Source organism: Podarcis tiliguerta (assembly GCF_965153285.1).
Source record: "Podarcis tiliguerta genome assembly, chromosome: 18".
In the NCBI taxonomy this organism is placed as follows: Eukaryota; Metazoa; Chordata; class Lepidosauria; order Squamata; family Lacertidae; genus Podarcis; species Podarcis tiliguerta.
The window spans coordinates 11316374-11335739 of NC_139551.1; the positions used below are offsets into that span (position 1 = coordinate 11316374).

The following is a 19366-nucleotide window of genomic DNA, read 5'->3' on the forward strand; positions in this document are numbered from 1 at the left end:
TTGTGCTATTAATGTTCTGGCAGCCACTGTTGCATATTGGAAGAGAGTTTGGAAATGAACGAATTCCGATGCCCCACAAATAACCCAGAGATGCATTTTAAAGAAAAGAACACATTCTACTCATGTAAAAACATGCTGATTCCCGGACCGTCCGTGGGCCGGATTGAGAAGGCGATTGGGCCGCATCCAGGCTCCCGGGCCTTAGGTTGCCTACCCCTGTGATAGTCTGGGGGGTTGGGATGGATATACAGTCATACCTCAGGTTATAGACGCTTCAGGTTGTGCGATTTTGGGTTGCGCACCACGCCGAACCCAGAAGTACCGGAATGGGTTACTTCCGGGTTTTGGCGCTTGCGCATGCGCAAAGCACTAAATCGTTCTTTGCGCATGAGCAGAAGCGCCGATTCGCAACCCGCGCATGTGCAGACGCGGCGCTGCGGGTTGCGGACGCTGTGGGTTGTGAACGTGCCTCCCGCACATATCACATTCACAACCCACGCGTCCACTGTATGCCCAATGCCTGGGTGCAAAACCCACCTATATCTGTGATCAATAAAGTTGCGGCCATTTCTAATCCAGATCTTTGTTGGCTTGAGTTTATTAATCACATCTTACATTTAGCCATCTCTCTAGTGTGTTTGTGTGTGTGACACTGCGACTGGGCCCACAGTGAACAAAGAAAGAAACTTCGTGGTGAGTTCTCCCACTCCCCCCCCCCCTGAAAAAAAGCACTGCTTTAAGAGGAAAGGGAGTGCTGAAAAAAGGAGAGAAAGGAACAAGCTCATCATCTGTCTTTCGAAGGATGCAGGGTACCAGATCAGCCCTTTCCTGGGCTGTTGCATCTCCGCTACACTCCCTCCTGCTCTCCTGGCCTCCTGCCAACCGGGCGCATGTAACCGGAGGCTCTGGGTTGCATCAGTTTCCCCTCCAGCGCTTGTAAACACAAAACTTTCTCTGGGGACTCTCTGGCTGTCTCTCGTTCTCCAAGGATGGGGGATTCAGCAACCAGAGAGACCGCTCTTATCAGAGAGAGAAAGAGGTTTGCGAGGTTCACGATGGAAAGAGGAGCAAGCTCTCTAGTCTTGCACAGACACTGTTAAAATCAGAGAATTATAGGATTGCGGAGTTGGGACCCCCAAGGGCTTTCTAGTCCAGCCCCCTGCAATGCAGCAATCTTTTGGCCAATGTGGGGCTTGAACCCACAACTCTAAGATTAAGAGTCTCGTGCTCTACCAGTTGAGCTATCCATGTGTGTCAATTTGGAGTTCCAGTATGAGGTTGTTAGAAGTGAAGCATGGGGGAAATGGGGCAATCTTTATTCTGGATTAATCCACCTGGGACACAGTTGTCCCTGTTTGATAAGATTGCAGGCCTTTCAAGTGTGAGCTCAGTAAATGTGAACCAGATTTTAAAGGGCTAAAATGGGGCTGCAAACTTGAACTGGTGTATCTCTACAAAATGAGAAGTGGGGAATCCTGTCACTTGTACTAAATCAGCAGCTTGGGGGGGGTAATACCAAGAAATACCCTTCACACACTGCATAGTTAAACTATGGAACTCGCTGCCACTGGAAGCAGCTATGGAAGCCACCCTAGATGGCATGAAAGAGGATTAGAGAAATTCATGGAGGAGGAAGAGGTTGCCAATAGCTTTCAGCCATGATGCCTAGGCATCTCTTTGGCCTGATCCGGCACATTCCTGCTATGTTCTTACTCTGGGGCAGAATCTCCTGCAGGGCTTCAGATTTTCGTTTTCCGCATTTCTGGTGCCTTTAGACGTGTGTCTCTGAGAACGCTAAGAGTGCTTGACTGCTTGAGGAAGACAACCACACCTGTCTCTGTGTGACATTGCCTCATTGTCCTCCTTGCCAGTCTTTTAAAGGGAGGCAGCATATCTACATTTGCCTGGTTTTTCTCCTGTTGGCTTTTCTTTGTAAGCTCCTCCAAGCGCGGAGAAATCTGTTGGTTTAAATGATTTTTAATGCCACTTTGCCTAAAAACCACATCAAGGCACCCTCCCCTCAGGCTTGCAAATGACAAGCTGAAAAGATAACAGCACAAAAGGAAAACGGATTGGGAGGGAGAAAGAAACAAGCAAGCTCAGAGCCAAGTTCTTAGCTACCTGTTATCAGTGTAACTCTGTAAACTGCATCCCCCATACTCTGAAATCAATGGCACAGCTATCTTAATTCCAGTGGGTCCATTCTGAGTGGAGCTGAGTTGGAAGGGACCTCAGGGGCCATCTAGTCCAGCCCCCTGAAATGCAGGAATCTTTTGCCCAACCCACGACCCTGAGATTAAGAGTCTCATGCTCTACTGACTGACTATCCCAGGGTTCCATTTACCTATTTATTCCATTAATTAAATTCGCATACCCACCCACGCCATCCAACCAAGTTTTCTGTGTGGTGTACGCAGATAATAAAATACAATTCACATTTAAAAAACAAAAAGCCAAATACAACAAACGAGCTAAATCAGAAAACACAGAATACAACTCTTTAAACGCAGTGGTTGCTGCCCTTTGTCTTTGCTTTACAAAAGGAACATCTTTAAGCGCATCGCGTGTCTGACTCACGTGTGAAAGCGGCCTTTCAGAAGCGTGTCTGAAACCACGTGGTGGGCGGGCCCAGCAGGCTGTGTACCTTTCTGCCCGCCCCGCCCCTCTCTCTCTGTCAGCCAATCGAGCCCGCATATGCAAACGACCCGGCCGAATTCGGCCCAATCAGGAGCGAGGGGGGCGCGGCTATGCCAAAGAGGAGCCTTCCCATTCTGAGCCCCGATGCTGGAGGCGAGCGAGGCGGGCGAGCTTCGGGCAAGAAGGACGCTTCGCAACAACACTCACCATATTTCAGTTTTTGCAATTCATGCCATGCTCTTTGCAAGAGGAGGACCCCACCGGGCAGCGGCGCCGGGACAGAGGATCTGCTACTGAGGCGGAGAGCTTGGCTTTTCCCCCGGCAGAGGGATAGCAGGACCGCACACCTGAGCACAGGTGCGTCAGGTAAGCCCCAGGGGAGGCGAGGACTCCAAAGAATGAATGAGCTGGCGAAGCTTAGAGAGAGAGGTGTGTTGGTTGGGGTGGGGGACACCTGGAAGGCTGGGAAGGCGCTCTGCACATGCTCAGAGGTCTCCAAGCCTGCCATCCTTGCAGGAAACGGGCCCTCCTGATGTTCCGCCCTTGCATCTCGGTATTGTCTACACTACGGGAGTTTCAGAATGGGAGTTCAACTTGGGGTCGAACCTGGGATTCCTGCATTGCAGGGGGCTGGACTAGATGACCCTTGGAGTCCCTTCCAACTCTATAATTCTATGATTGCATATACAGTATATAATATCATCATTATCATTATTTATAAAGTGCTGGAGATTTGCTGGGGGCTGTAGAGAGATTCAAATCTTTGGACCGTTTCTGCGGGAAGCCTTGTCCTCTTGATAGTTGCGGCACTAAAGGAAAACGGAATGGGGAGGGGAAAGGAAAGCAAGTGAGAGCAGGTGCAAATCGAAAGACGAAAAGCAAAATAACCTTTCGGAGTTACATGTTCCTCGCACCTGGTGTGGTAACCCCAGTTTGCAGACGGGCTCTGAATTTCCTTCTGAAATGTTCTTATTTATGGTGTCCGGCATGGGAGGCACAAGAGAGTTATCTAGTCTGGTCCCACCACAAAGCCATCTCTCCAGATTCTTCTTGCAAGGACAAAACGGGGAAATTAAAGGATGTTAGATAAGTGATCCAGCCTTCTGCTTAATGGGGGTGAGGGAAGATTAAACATATTAATTCTCCCCTCTCCTCCAATCTCCCAATCTCCTCCATCTTTCCCTAGAGGTGGTAGACTCAGTTGTTAAGCTTGGGTCTTCTTTCTAAAATCTAATCCCACTCTCTTTAACAAAAAAAGGGGAGGATTCTTGGGGATTTGTGGGAAGTTCTAAATAGCAACTCAGCGTTGCAATCTGCTTTTTCTTCATAAGGATTTTTTATTTCATTTTATAATGTATATAAAACAGAGAGAGCAGTTATAACCACAGATGCAAATTGAAAGATGAGGAGCAAAACTTTGAAACAGGTGTGTTGAATGAGCACAGTTGCACGTGAGCTAAAATAGCAAGGTCCAAGTAAATAATATTGGCGTTACCTGATGATCAAGTAGAGGTCTGGATTTGCCAGATGTGGTTTGTCTTCCAAATGATGCTTCCACTATATACGTCATGGAGAAATGTCAAATAATAAAAGAATGTCTGGAGGTTCTAGTCCTTGCCAATATCTCAAATTTTCATGTAATTTTCTCCATTCTTCCAAGGTGAGTGGCACCAAGCATCCAGTGTCAGATTATGGGCTGTTTTTCACTGAGTTTCAATTACTATTTCATTTCATTTCACTTTTAATTTGTGTAGTGCCTTTCTATACACAAGTCGGGCATCTGAGTACACACACATTATTTATTTCTATCTTTCTAAAGGTGTCATATTTTTCTAAAATACAGTATACAAACTGAGTTTTTGACTCACACCGTGGTTTTTACATTGTAATTTTTATGTTGTGAACTACCATGAGATATGCAGATAAATGGTGGTATACAAATTTAATAAATAAAAATAAAATTTGCAAGCTGAAGAAACAACAAAATAGACAGCAAAGATCACTCACCTAATAACAATCTGATCCAATACAAAAAAGCCACAATGAAAGCATAACTTTAAAATAAACTACATATCAAATAAAGCAATATTCAATAATCCATGGGAATATAATAGTAAACGGTAAAATTAAATAATTATTAAATAGTTTACACTTACCGGTAACAATTACAACAAAGATTTACCAAACTTTAATCAATAAAAATAATAGCAAGTCACAACGCATAAAATACCACAAAACATACAAACCATGGGAAAGGGTCAGATTGAGAAACAAGGACACACAATTTGCAAAACTGTTTTTTAAAATATCCCTGAACTCCTCTCTTCCCAACTGCTTCTGCCGTTCCTAAAGTCAAGGTCTGCAAAGTTTTTGTGATGCCTTCATTCTCTTGTCCTTGCAATGAGAAGAGTGATATTTTTGAAAAATTTAAAGCGATTCCACGACCACCGTGAACCGTACTTTCCCTCCACATCTACAGTCTTCCATCGCATCAGTAATGTGTCTGGAACTGCACGAGTTTGGGATGTCTCACGGCGAAATGCAGACTTTCCCTAAAACCGGCTAAGAATAGGGTTTTTTTAAGAAATGACACAAAGTACAAACAAAGATTGTTTTAAAATAAACGGCAGGTACACATTTTCGTAAGGTGGAAAAGCTCATCGAAACAAAAATGGCTTTCAGGAAAGAGAAAGTACTGAGAGTGGGCCCTTGATAAATCTCAGCGCTTACTTATTTATTTCATAAAATTTATACACCGTTTGATTGGAAACAAACAAACAAACAAACCTCAAAGTGATTTACAAAGAGAATGAGAAGAATAAGGTAAAAACTACTCTTTAAAACGTTCAAATGATAAAATCAACAAGAAACTAAAAATGTATTAAAAGATACAGCAACATTTGAGGTGTCCGGTTCGGCTTTGCCTAACAAACATGTTTTAGCAGGTGCTGGAAAAAAAGATACCTTCTGCACTGATGTCAAAGGGCAGGGAATTCCGGAGTGTAGATGCTGCCACGATAAAAGATTGATTTCTTGCAAAAGGGGAACGGGTATTATGCCGGCACCTGTGTAAGCCATCCCAATGCCACGGTTCCAAACTATTGAGAGGGCATGTAAGGGGTTGGACGATCACACAGGTAAACTGGTCCCAAGTTTTTAAGGCCTTTCTTGAACTCAGTTCAGTAGCAAACCGGCAACCAGTGCAGATCTCTGAGCCTTATATTGGAGTTACTGTGGAGAGAGCATCTGATATTTTAGGCACCTGCCGGAGTAACTCTTGAGCAGGGGTCAGCAAACTTTTTCAGCTGGGGGCCGGTCCACTGTCCTTGAGACCTTGTGGGGGGCCGGACTATATTTTGAAAAAATAATAATGAATTAATTCCTATGCCCCACAAATAACCCAGAGATGCATTTGAAATAAAAGCACACATTCTGCTCATGTAAAAACATGCTGATTCCCGGACCATCTGCGGGCCGGATTTAGAAGGCGATTGGGCCGGATCCGGCCCCCGGGCCTTAGTTTGCCTACCCATGCTCTTGAATCCTACTTCCTGAGCTCTCTAGAGCTTGATATAGTTGTGCCCAAGCCTTGAACTTTGTAGCGGGCATGGGCATAGCCAATATATTGGGGGGGGGGAAGCTTTTGTGAGGGGGGTAGAACCTCAGGTTTGTATTGATTTTGATTTAATGGGGGGCAGCTGCCCCCCTCAGCTACGCCCATGGTAGCAGATGGGCAGCGAGTGCGATTTCCGCAAGAAAGGTGTGTATTTATTTTTCATACCCCGTCCATCTGACTGGGTTGCCCCAGCCACTCTGGGCGGCTTTCAGCTTATATAAAAACATAATAAAACATTAAAGATTAGGAAGCTTCCCTATACAGGGCTGCCTTCAGCTGTTTTCTAAAAGTCAGATAGTTCTTCATCTCCTTGACATCTGATGGGAGCGCGTGCTACTAATGATCCTATTATTTTATGCTGGAGGATATTATTATTATTATTATTATTATTATTATTATTATTATTATTATTATCCCACCCATCTAGCTGGGTTGCCCCAGCCACACTAGGTGGCTTCCAACATCAAACATTAAAAACTTCCCAATACAGGGTTGCCTTCAGATGTCTTTTAAAAGTTGCATAGTTCTTTATCTCCTTGATATCTGACGGGAGGGCGTTGTTCCACAGGGCGGGTGCCACCACTGAGAAGGCCCTCTGCCTGGCTCCCTCTAATCTCACTTCTTGCAGTAAGGACTGCTTTAGGCAGCACAGAGAATTCAGACTCTGAGAGGGCTCCTCTTTTCCAGGGACAGTCCTGGATTTACAGAAGCCGTCCCAGTTTCTGATTTGATCCCAGAATGTCCTGCTTTTCCTTAGGATGTCACTGTTTCCATCTGAGAAGTGTTGGAGGGTCTGGAGTTATGTGACCTCCGAGCCAAGGAGATAAGTAACTAGACAATACGATAATCTTTATTGCCATCGTCCCATGCAGAACAATGAAATTGAAAATCCACACCAGACATTCAGAGACCAACAAGCCTGCTATCCCAGCCTGGTTAGCCCCCTAAAAACTCTGATACCCCATAATTTAATACAATACAACCTGAAGGCAGCCCTTTCCGGGGTTGGGATCTGATTGGTCACTTATTTTGACCGGAGACTGGACTAGATGGGGCAGGCTCTTTGACCTGCTGCAGAGACCTTCGTAAGTGGGGGAAACCCGAAATCGTGCTCCTTCCCCACAAGGGAGCATTAAGCAGTAAATGCTCCTCCAGCTTCTCTCCTCCCCACCTGAAATTAATTTCTGGAAAGGACTCTCTCCCCAGAGATCTGTCACTTTTGGCAGTGGAAACTTTCCCAGGCATTTCAATTGTAGAGAGAATTAATTTGTGATTATTGTTGTTACTCCTCTTCCTCTGTAGCCACTGTTTCAGAACTTGGTATCGGTTAGTGAAATGACAGCGAGGCCTAGATCAGAGGAGGGCTATAAACCTTGATTTTTCCCCAGCCCCTAAAAAATGTGCCCAAGCTGGTGAACATCCCTGTGGGAGGGAGTTCCATAGTTTAACTCTGCAATGTGTGAAGAAAGACTTTGTTTTCTGAACCTTCCTTGGATTTTCACGAGTTCAAATGTTAGGAAAGAGGGAGAAAAACTTTTCTCCGTCCATATTCTCCATGTCTAGCATAATTTTATAAACTGCTGTCATTTTTCGATCTAAGCTTCTCATTTTTTGAATTTAAATTCTATTCCGTGCATTTCTGTAGCAATTTGTCTTTAAAATTTTTGGGGGGAAATCTCCAATAATTTAGTGCAGATTTCTCTAGTTTGTTGCAGTGGCTAGAATATTGAACCAGGAATTTCTGCTTGGGCATGAAGCTCAGTGGTGTGACTCTGGGCTAGTTACTGCTTCTGAGCTTCTAACCTACCTCACAGGGATGTTGTGGAGATTAGAGAAAAACCGGGATATAAATGCAACAAATAAAAAAACCAAAGATAATAAACACATTTTTGTAGGCCGTTTCAACTAGGAAATATCTCCTCATGCAAAGTATTTTTGTAGGTTGTCTTTCCTTTTAGGTACTAAGATATTCGTGTTTGGAAAACTGCATTGCAAAGTTTGGATAAGTGCGAACCTCCAAGAATGCCTGCGTCCTCCTCCTTGCATTATTATTTTTTGGATACTGCAGATTTGATCGATTTAAAAGTGAACTGGATCAAAATTCTCCCCCATGCCTTAGATGCCGGAACAAAACCCACTCTGCATAACCAGGGATCTGATTCTAGAATCTTAAATTTGGGCGGCGGAGCCTTGGAGGCCAGACTGTGGGATTCTCTGAGCAGGGTACACAATGTCTCTGTTACACAGGCTAAACAGGTCTACTTGGAAGTAGAATTTAATAGGGCTTGCTCCCTGGTAAGTAGGGTTAGGCTTGCAGTCTTAGGTGGCCCTCACCCTCACTGGATTCAGACGACAGGTCCACCTAAGGTCCTTTCTCCAGCGGTGGTCAGCCCACAAGCCTGATGAAACTGGATAGCTCAGCTGGTTAAAGTGTGGTGCTGATAGCGCCAAGGTTGCAGGATTGATCCCCTTATGGGACAGCTGCTTATTCCTGCATTGCAGAGGGTTGGACTAGATGCTCCTCAGGGTCCCTTCCAATTCTATGAAACAGCCCTCATTGAATTCCTGGTGTCCAGCATTGAGCAACTTGTTGTAGACTGCCCCTGTACATGGAGGTTCATTCCCAATAGAATATCATATAACAAGTCTTGTTGGGTGTCAAAGCAAACACACATATATTCTGACATCCTTTCACCCACCACTCTTGGCCAAACAGATGCTTGTCAATATTATTATTATTAATAATAATAATAATTATATGCTGCCCATCGGACTGGGTTTCCCCAGCCAGTCTGGGAGGCTTCCAGCAAAACATAAAATCACAAGAAAACATCAAACATGAAAAGCTTCCCTATACAGGGCTGTCTTCTGATGTCTTCTAAAACTCAGTCCTTTATCTCCTTGACATCTGACAGGAGGTTGTTCCACAAGGCAGGCGCCACCACCGAGAAGGCCCTCTGCCTGGTTCCCTGTAACTTCACTTCTCACAGGGAGGGAACTATCAGAAGACCCTTGGAGCTGGACCTCCATGTCTGGGCTGGACGATGGGGGTGGAGACGAACCTTCAGGGATACAGGACCTGAAGATGTAAACACTCCCGCAATATTTTCTCTCTCACCCCACTCTGATGTCCAGAGGTAGATTTTCCCTGCCTGAGGAGGCTCCATCTCACTTTGGGATTTAGGTCATTTTTCTTTCTTCAGGCTGGGTGGGATTCCCACCCCCTCCGCCCCCTGTCTCAGTATAAACCCCCTTCCCACCCCCCACCCCGACCACTTTGCAGAGGAGGCTTGTGACCGGAACAGCGAATGGGGAACTGCTACCCCCCCAAAATAAACTGCGACTTTCACTCTGTGTCACTCCAGAAATTAGCCAGAATCAGCAGGGCCAGGTGGCATTTCTCTGCGTGACGCAGAAGCCAGGACTTTAAAAATAAAAATAAAAAGGACTATTTCTGTAGAGGCCAAGAAAAAAACCCCAACCTGATGTATTATGGTGAGCCTGATAATCTCTAGATGAGTTTTTAAGTTCGGAATCCCAATACGTTGCTGAGCGTTTTGCTGCCAAACACCCAAGTATCAAACTCTTGAGCCTTAGGCCTCTGAACCGACCGTTTTTCGGATCGTAAATCATTCTTAAAAATAAGGAATGCAGCTGTTAATGTGCTTGGAGGGACTTCATATATATCGCATTTAAGCCCCACCCCCCCCCCGAGCTCAGAGCGGCATACCTGGTTTTCTCCATCCTCATTTAATCCCCACTGCAACCCTGCAAGGTTGGCCAAGGCAACAACAGCTCCAGAATCACTCACCGAGTTTTGTGGCTGAGTGGAATTTGAACCTGGCTCCCAGGTCCTGCGTATTCCTCTATTACATCGCGCATGTCATCTAAGATACATTCCTCTATTTCACATATTATCGTTTCTCTGCATTGCTCAGATTTCAAATCCCGCCCGTGATTTCATTTAATTGCTATATTAAAATAAATAAATAAACCCCAAACGCTGCCATAAACTGTCCATCGTGCAGATCTCTTCTTCACGCTGTTAGCTTTGCCAGTTCTGCAGAGAGCGCTGATTTGTAGGAGCCGTTCTTCTTTCTTTTCCTTTCCAGTTCTTCGCAGATAAGATTCTGGCTGCTGTTGGATATTTGGCAATCTGGAATTTGGCATTCCAGACGAGCAGTTTGTGGGGAAAGTCACTTTGACCAGTGGGGAGGGTGGAGGAGTCTGTTAGACGTGAGACAGGGAGCCGACCTCATGAGCATTTTCAAAATGAATTTTCTCAACTCTTGGGATGCTCTTGAGAAGATTGAAATCATGTGTGCTTCCTAAATGGAGCTTCCATGGACAGAGCCAGTCTTCCTTGGAACGGCCGAGGCTGTTGATCTCACATCCTGCTTGGCGTTTGGGGCAGCTGTCTGGCTACTGTGAGAACAGGACAGCTCTTGGGTAGCTCAGTCCGTAGAGCACCAGACTCTTAATTCCGGGGGCCGTAGGTTTGAGCCCTGCACTGGGTGAAAGATTCTATTAACAAAGATTCTCACACTATTAACAAAACAACTTTAAAAGCACATTAAACAGCACAACCACGAGAAAAATCAAATTATAAAATTCACAAGAAGCTGCAAAGGATTCGGGAAGGGGTGGCTGGCCAGGTGGAGTTACCAGGTGCCCCTCTTTATATCCACTTTGTGGGCATCTTTGTAAAGCAGGAATGGAGATTTGGGGGGGTGGAATGTGGGTGGCCCCAGAGTCTTCTCTATGCGGCCCTTGAACCTATCCTGAAGCTCCCTCACCAGCCCTTTTTGCACCCTCATCAATAGCCCAGAGGGTAGAGCACAAGTTTCTTAATCTCAGGGTTGTGGGTTCAATACTGGGCAAAAGATTCTTGCATTGCAGGGGGTTGGACTAGATGACCCTTGTGGCCCCTTCCAACTTGACAATGAAATGAATCTGTGATTCTAAGACGCTTGGCTTAGAGGAGCCCCTTTGCCCTGATCCAGCAGAGCTCTCTCTATGTTCTAAGGAGAGGATGCAATCTTTATTTGCAGCGCAGCTGTTCTATTTGTGGGGAGAGCTTTGTTGGGGGGGGGGTTCCCCCAAGCATTTTGGAACCGGTCAAATCTTGGCCGTTCTGTTCAAGGCAGAGAGGGACTTTTTGCTCTCTGACACACGGTCCTGACTGGCGCTTCCGAAAGGCAAGACACCCCCCCGGCCCCCCGCTCTTCCTGGCTACCTATTTTTGTGGTCACGGCCAGCCTCATCCCCCGGTTTCCTGTCGTCTGTTTTATTTTGGGACCTTGGCTCAGCCTTCCATTCTTATTTTCAGCGCTCTCTTTTTTTTTGCATTCTTGTTTCCACATTATCTTCTTCCCATGCTTAAGCGTTTGGAAGCAGGCAGGCGCAAACAAACAAACAGCAAAATCCAGGAAAATGATCCGCACTTGCGGAAGCAACCTGTAAACTGGAACGCAAACCACCCTCTGGCATTCACACGTTGCCGAATCTTGCAGGTACAGCTCTCCAGCCGAATAATTTCCCTAAATATTCAAACAGTAGGGTGAAGATTCCACACAAAAATCACACTCAAATCCATGCAATATGTTATTCATGTATCATGTATCCTTTACCGTAAGGTTCCCTAGTGGATTGCAATGTTAAAACACCATACAGTGGTACCTCGGGTTACATACACTTCAGGTTGCATACGCTTCAGTTTACAGACCCAGAAATAGTGCTTCAGGTTAAGAACTTTGCTTCGGGATGAGAACAGAAATCATGCTCCAGCAGCGCTAAAGTGGTGCTTCAGGTTAAGAACAGTTTCAGGTTAAGAATGGACCTCTGGAATGAATTAAGTACTTAACCTGAGGTACCACTGTATTGAAAACTATTGAAAACAACTTACACAAGAGTAAGGTACAATCACACACACACACCCACTGAGGGTCAAAAGAGGAAACGGCTTTGCAAAAAACATTTCCGCTAGGCAAAATTCACATCCAAAGACGTGTGTGTTCGGTGTAATTTGTACTAATATGCTGATTAGTTTTCACGGGGTGATTTTAAAGTATAATAATGTCAAGCCAATTTTGGGAAAAGTGGGTCCCTGAATTGAACATGGAAAAGCGAGAAACCAAGTGAAATCGACAGGCTGTCCCATCGCTACTGTGAGAGAAGCAAGCAGCTCTGTTAACTTTCCAACTGGGGCGGATGGGAGAGAGGGAGCTGGACGCGGCTTGGAAGCAAAAGTAAATAAAGTGCCCTTCTCTCAGATTCAGCCTCCAAATTCCAAACCTAGAAACATTTACTGGGGAAATTAGCAGCAGGGGTGATGAGGGACACCTGTGCGGCCCAGATCCTGGGATCTAAGCCCTGAGAGACCGTTGGATCCTAAGGAGGGAGGAGGAGCAGAAGGCCCAGGGAGGAGGCCAGGTCTGCACTGAGAGGAGCTGAGCTCCAGTCAGCATGTGGAACCTTCACAGTGAGGGGCAGTCTATCTTGGAATGGAACAAGCCGCAAAGGTGGGCTTCCTCTTTCTCCCCATTGCCCTCCACCTTGAATTGCTTGGGCAGAAATGTTGGCTGCCCAGCGTTGAAATCAGGATACATCCCCTCCATCATTTCTCTGATGACAGTAGGGATGTCCTTTTCAATAATAATAATAATAATAATAATAATAAAATTTATAATATATACCCCACCCATCTGACTGGGTGGCTCCCAGCATATATAAAAATATAATGAAACATTAAACATTAAAAAATGTCTCCCTACAGGGCTGCCTTCAGATGTCCTCTAAAGGTTGTATAGTTATCTCCTTGGCTCAGGGGTCGCATAACTCCAGACCCTCCAACTTTTCTCCAGTGAAAATAGGGACATTCTAAAGACGAACGTGACATTCCAGGATCAAATCAGAAACCATGACAGCTTATGTAAATCCAGCACTGTCCCTAGAAAATAGGGGCGCTTGGAAGATCCTCATCTATTGAGGATTGAGGCTATTGAACCTCATCATAGTAGAGTTGGAAGAGACCACAAGGGTCATCGAGTCCAACCCCGTCCTCCTGGCCTCACTGTGTTGGTAGCTTGTGTGTGGGCTGTACTACTAAACTGAGTGGATTCACCGGATATTTTTTAAAAATCCCTGCACATAGAAATCTAGCTTTTCAGGGAAAAGGCTAGGCTAGAGTTAGGGCTGGGCCAAAATGCCGTTCTCACATACACCTTTTTTTCCTGCCCTTGTTGTGAGTGGTGAAATGGAGGGGGGTATTTTTCCTGCTGGAGGGATTTAGGTGAGGGATGTGTGCGAAACAACACCGCGCTGCTGGTGTTCTCCCTGGAAACCCCCAATCCCAGGAAGACAATACTTGTTGATGGTGCCGTGCAGATATCCTAGTGGACTTTGAAGAGGAAAATGGTCACCACTAGGAAGTCTCCCTACACGGGGGGTGGGGGGTGGATTTCTGCCCTTCACCCTCAAAATTTGCAAGAGACCGGGGATCCATATATATATAGATGCTGAGACACAAAGTGCGCACTTCTGAAACTTTCAGTGCGCTGTAGCCCTTCATCCTATAGATTTGTGTGTGCGTCCATCTGGAGGCAGACCCAGCCATGTGACCCATAGAATTGTAGCGCTGGAAGGCACCCACGGGGTCATCTAACCCACCCCCCTTAACCCCACCTCCCGGGGCAAACAATGGCCGCCTATCCCTCGACACCCATGTGCCGTGCTGAGACGCATGGGAAAAATAACAGAAAGTACCTCTGGGGAGTTTTGCCCTCCCTCATCTCACAGCTCTCATTACGGCTCCGAGGACAAAGTTTGCAGACTCTGCCGCGATGCAACAGAGCCATAAATGTCTTCATCATATGGCAGGGAGGTTCAGCCAGTGCTTAAGGCTAATTTTCTGGGCCTGGGAAGTTGCTTGGAAAGTTCAAAACTAAACCATGTACACGCTGAGAGACAATTCAAATTTTATTTCTGCCATAAAAAAGTGGACTGCCCTTCCTTGGAAGTTTTGAAGTGGAGCTTGGATGGCCACCTGTCCTGAATGTGTGAGCTGAGATTCCTGCTTTGCAGGGGGTTGGGCTGGATGACCCTTGGGGGTCCCCTGCAAGTCTATGATTCTGGACTAGATGGGCCCCTTTGGCCTGGAACAGCTGCAAGGTTCTTCTTATGTACTTCAGCACAGAATCATAGAATTGTAGAGTCGATGAAACCCACCTCAGTAGTGGGGTAGGAGAGCTGGGGAAAAATCCACGCGTGGAAACCCTTGTGCCCCTTGGGTTTTGGATAGTACATAGGTAAAGGGACCCCTGACAATTAAAAACAGTCGCGAACGACTCTGGGGTTGCAGCGCTCATCTCGCTTTACTGGCTGAGGGAGCCAGCGTTTTTCGCTTCTGCAGACAGTTTTTCCAGGTCATGTGGCCAGCATGACTAAGCCGCTTCTGGAGAAACCAGAGCAGTGCGCGGAAACGCTGTTTACCTTCCCGCCGGAGTGGTACCTATTTATCTACTTGCACTTTGACATGCTTTCGAACTGCTAGGTGGGCAGGAGCTGGGACCGAAAGACTGGAGCTCACCCCGTCGCGGGGATTCGAACCGCCGACCTTCTGATCGGCAAGCCCAAGAGGCTCAGTGGTTTAACCCACAGCCCCACCCGCGTCCCTAGTACATAGGTAGACAAATCTAAAAATCCTGGAACACAATTTTTCATGGCCCTCTAGCGACTCTGGTGGCTCATTTACCAGAAGTAATGTTGTTGTTGTTTAGTCGTGTCCGCCTCTTCGTGACCCCCTGGACCAGAGCACGCCAGGCACTCCTGTCTTCCACTGCCTCCCGCAATTTGGTCAAACTCATGCTGGTAGCTTCGAGAACACTGTCCAACCTTCTCGTCCTCTGTCGTCCCCTTCTCCTTGTGCCCTCCATCTTTCCCAACATCAGGGTCTTTTCCAGGGAGTCTTCTCTTCTCATGAGGTGGCCAAAGTATTGGAGCCTCAGCTTCAGGATCTGTCCTTCCAGTGAGCACTCAGGGCTGATTTCCTTCAGAATGCAGAGGTTTGATCTTCTTGCAGTCCATGGGACTCTCAAGAGTCTCCTCCAGCACCAGAATTCAAAGCATCCATTCTTCGGCGATCAGCCTCCTTTATGGTCCAGCTCTCACTTCCATACATCACTACTGGGAAAACCATAGCTTTAACTATATGGACCTTTCTTGGCAAAGTGATGTCTCTGCTTTTTAAGATGCTGTCTAGGTTTGTCATCACTTTTCTCCCAAGAAGCAGGTGTCTTTTAATTTCGTGACTGCTGTCCCCATCTGCAGTGATCATGGAGCCCAAGAAAGTAAAATCTCTCACTGCCTCCATTTCTCCCCCTTCTATTTGCCAGGAGGTGATGGGACCAGTGGCCATGATCTTAGTTTTTTTGATGTTGAGCTTCAGCCCATATTTTGCGCTCTCCTCTTTCACCCTCAATAAAAGGTTCTTTAATTCCTCCTCACTTTCTGCCATCAATGTTGTGTTATCTGCATATCTGAGGTTGTTGATATTTCTTCTGGCAATCTTAATTCTGGCTAGGGATTCATCCAGCCCAGCCTTTCACATGATGAGTTCTGCATATAAGTTAAATAAGCAGGGAGACAATATACAGCCTTGTCATACTCCTTTCCCAATTTTGAACCATTTAGTAATGTAGGTAAAGGGACCCCTGACCATTAGGTCCGGTCATGGCCGACTCTGGGGTTGCGGCACTCATCTCACTTTATTGGCCGAGGGAGCCGGCGTACAGCTTCCGGGTCATGTGGCCAGCATGACTAACCCGCTCCTGGCAAACCTGAGCAGTGCACGGAAACGCCGTTTACCTTCCCGCCGGAGCGGTACCTATTCATCTACTTGCACTTTGACATGCTTTCGAACTGCTAGGTTGGCAGGAGCAACGGGAGCTCACCCCGTCGGGCGGATTCGAACCGCCGACCTTCTGATCGGCAAGTCCTAGGCTCTGGGGTTTAACCCACAGCGCCACCCGCGTCCCACTATTTAGTAATGTAATTAGCGCTAACTCTGGAAGTGTAAACTCAATTCTGACCAAACAGCCTCCTAGAACAAAAGATGCATAACTTTAAAATGAACAGTTTATATCAAATAAAGTAATATTCAATAATCCATTAGAATACCATATAATAGTACACAATGAAATTAAAGATCAACAAATAATAATTGAACAGAAATTCACTCTTACTTACATTGATTTATAAGTTGTAATCAATAAAAGTCACAGGACATAAAATAACACAATGCATTTTGAAAAGCAAAGACACAGGCCGAAGGAACAACAAAATAGGAGTGGATTTCTGTTTAATAGTTATTTGCTGGTATTTTGAGAATCAGTTTTGTTGTGTGCTATAATATTTTAATGGATTGCTGAATATTACTTTATTTGATATAAAAAAATTATTTAAAGTCATATCTTTTACATACCCGCCTACATTTCTCTGATGAAAATAGGGACGTCCTAAGGAAAAGCGGGACATTCTGGGATCAAATCAAAAGCTGGGATGGTTTCTGTAAACCCAGGACTGTCCATGGAAAATACGGACACTTGGAGGGTCTGAGACTCATCTTATGTTCTTAGATGGCTGCGTGTTTCACACATCCTCAGAGAGGGAGAAGGTTTCAAATAGAAGCAAGAGAAGTGAAAATCGTCACTAACTGCATATACAGCCCCTCTGTCCGGTTTGGAAAACAGGGAGGAAAATCCATTGCCCTCACACGATGTCAATCAACTCATTTCTTTACCCTCATGAGGACTAGGAGCTTAACTTCTGTATAAATACCAAGAGGAGGGTCATCTAGACCAGGGGCCAGCAAACTTTTTCAGCAGGGGGGACCACTGTCCTTAAGACCTTGTGGGGGGCTGGACTATATATATATATTTGAAGGGGAGGATGAATGAATTCCTATGCCCCACAAATAACCCAGAGATGCATTTTAAATAAAAGGACACATTCTACTCATGTAAAAACACGCTGATTCCCGGACAGTCCGCAGGCTGGATTGAGAAGGCGATTGGGCTGGATCCGCCCCCTGGGCCTTAGTTTGCCTACCCATGGTCTAGAGCAGGGGTCAGCAAACTTACCGCACCTCAGGCCGGGGTCTCCAGTGCCGATCGCACGGAGAGCGGGGGGACAGGGGACGTGTGCCCATACGCATGTGCCCACCCTATTTCTGGCACACTTCCGGGTTGGAGGAGCACTGGGAATACGTAACTTGTGCACATATGCACGGGCCTCCTCCGACCCGGATGTGCACCGGAAAGAATACTTGTGCATGCGCAAATAAACTTGCGCATGCGCACAAGCTATTTCTGGTGCTCCTCTGACCTGGAAGTGGGCAGCCATGCAGCGCAGTGCCAGTAACAGCAGGCAGCGGGGGTCACCGCGGGCCAAATAAATGCAGGCCTTAGTTTGGGGACCCCTGGTCCAGAGGCTGTCTTCTGTGCCTGAGAGGATGTTCCGTGCTTTTATGTTGAAGGGGATCTCAGATTATGAACTTCCCCTTTTCTGGTAGTTCTATTGAGCCTAGAGGGATAATTTTATCTCCAAATAATGGATTTCATTTCACTTTTCATTTCCATACCTTCCAACATTTCTCAAACCATCTCTTGAGGACTAGAATCTTATGGAGTTCCCATGGCACGTAGATCAAGGGACCATAGCTCAGGGACAGAGTTTTGCACACCAATCGGTGTAGGATGCACTGACCAAGCTCAGTCGGGAGACCACAAGACTCCTAATTTCAGGGTTGTGGGTTCGAGCCTCACCTTGCACAGAATATTCCTGTGTCGCAGAAGGTTGGACTAGATGACTCTGAGTGGCCCCTTCCAGCTCTTCAATTCTATGATTGTAAGGCAGTTTCCGAGGCTCTTAGTAACCCTTATAGGAAAATGATTGGGGAGGTGGGTTGCATTTGTGGATTACTGATTTATAACTAAGGCTTTATGTAGACGGACTAAAAGTCAAGAGTAACTCTTCGTGATATTTGGGGCTGCGCTACCGCAAAGTAAAAGTCTAGCAGGAGTTTTAAAAAGAGCAGTCAATGGGAAATGAATAAGAAGAAAATAGAAAAAAAAATAAGGACAAAATGCTGAAATATTTAAAGTTTTTGAAATCTAAATTGGAAATGGATGTAATATTGAGCAGCAAATAAAGGATGAAAAGTGAAACATCAATCTGGTGGGGAGGGAAGTCAACTTATAAATTGACTATTATTTGATGTTCATTTGTTAGAAATTTTGAAATGTAGTAAAAATTAATTGACAAACGGGGGGAATGATTGGGGAGACCGTCCTGGCCTTTCCCTCTCCCTCACACAAGCAACCCCCCCCCCTCCTCTTTCCTGCCTCCTCTAATGAGTTTCCCAGGGAGGAAGCAGCTGATGAAACTGGCCAGCTCCTTACATAAGCTTTTCCTGCCTGCGTAATGGAGGTTGAATCCTGACACGACAGAAGTGCTGTTTCTGGGGGACGGGTTGGGGAGTTGGGAATCCCTGGTCCTTCGTGGGGTAATGGTGCCCTTGAAGGACCAGGTGCGCAGCCTGGGGGTCATTTTGGACCCACCGCTGTCCATGGAGGCGCAGGTTAGTTCTGCATCCAGGGCAGCTGTCTACCAGCTCCAACTGAGACCCTCCCTGCCTGCAGACTGTCTTGCCAGAGTATTGCATGCTCTAGTTATCTCCCGCTTGGACTACTGCCATGCGCTCTACCTGGGGCTACCTTGGAAGGTGACCCGGAAGCTACAATTAATCCAGAATGCAGCAGCTAGACTGGTGGCTGGGAGCGGCCGCCAGGACTGTACAACACCCATCCTAAAGGATCTATGCAGGCTCCCAGTATGTTTCTGAGCACCAGTCAAAGTGTTGCTACAGTGGTACCTCTGGTTGCAAACGGGATCCGTTCCGGAGGCCCGTTCGCAACATGAAAAGAGTGCAACCTGAAGCGCCGTATCTGCGCAGGTGTGCGGCACGATTTAGATGCGCAAATGGCGAAACCCAGAAGTAACCCTTTCCGGTACTTCCAGGTTGCCGCGGGACATAACCTGAAAAAATGTAATATG

The 19366-nt window shown here is 46.2% G+C and overlaps 1 protein-coding gene across 3 annotated transcripts in view; it reads left to right on the plus strand.

Moving 5' to 3' along the window:
• Positions 1–2780: 2780 nt before the first annotated feature.
• MEF2B (myocyte enhancer factor 2B) overlaps positions 2781–19366 on the plus strand; it is a 43074-nt gene continuing 26488 nt past the window's right edge. For 2 of the 3 annotated variants that reach the window (XM_083421772.1, XM_083421774.1), the window contains exon 1: positions 2825–3003. The gene's annotated coding sequence lies outside the window, so the exon portion shown is untranslated. Of the gene's footprint in view, positions 3004–19366 lie in introns of all 3 variants that reach the window. The other variant, XM_083421773.1, reaches the window with a different exon arrangement.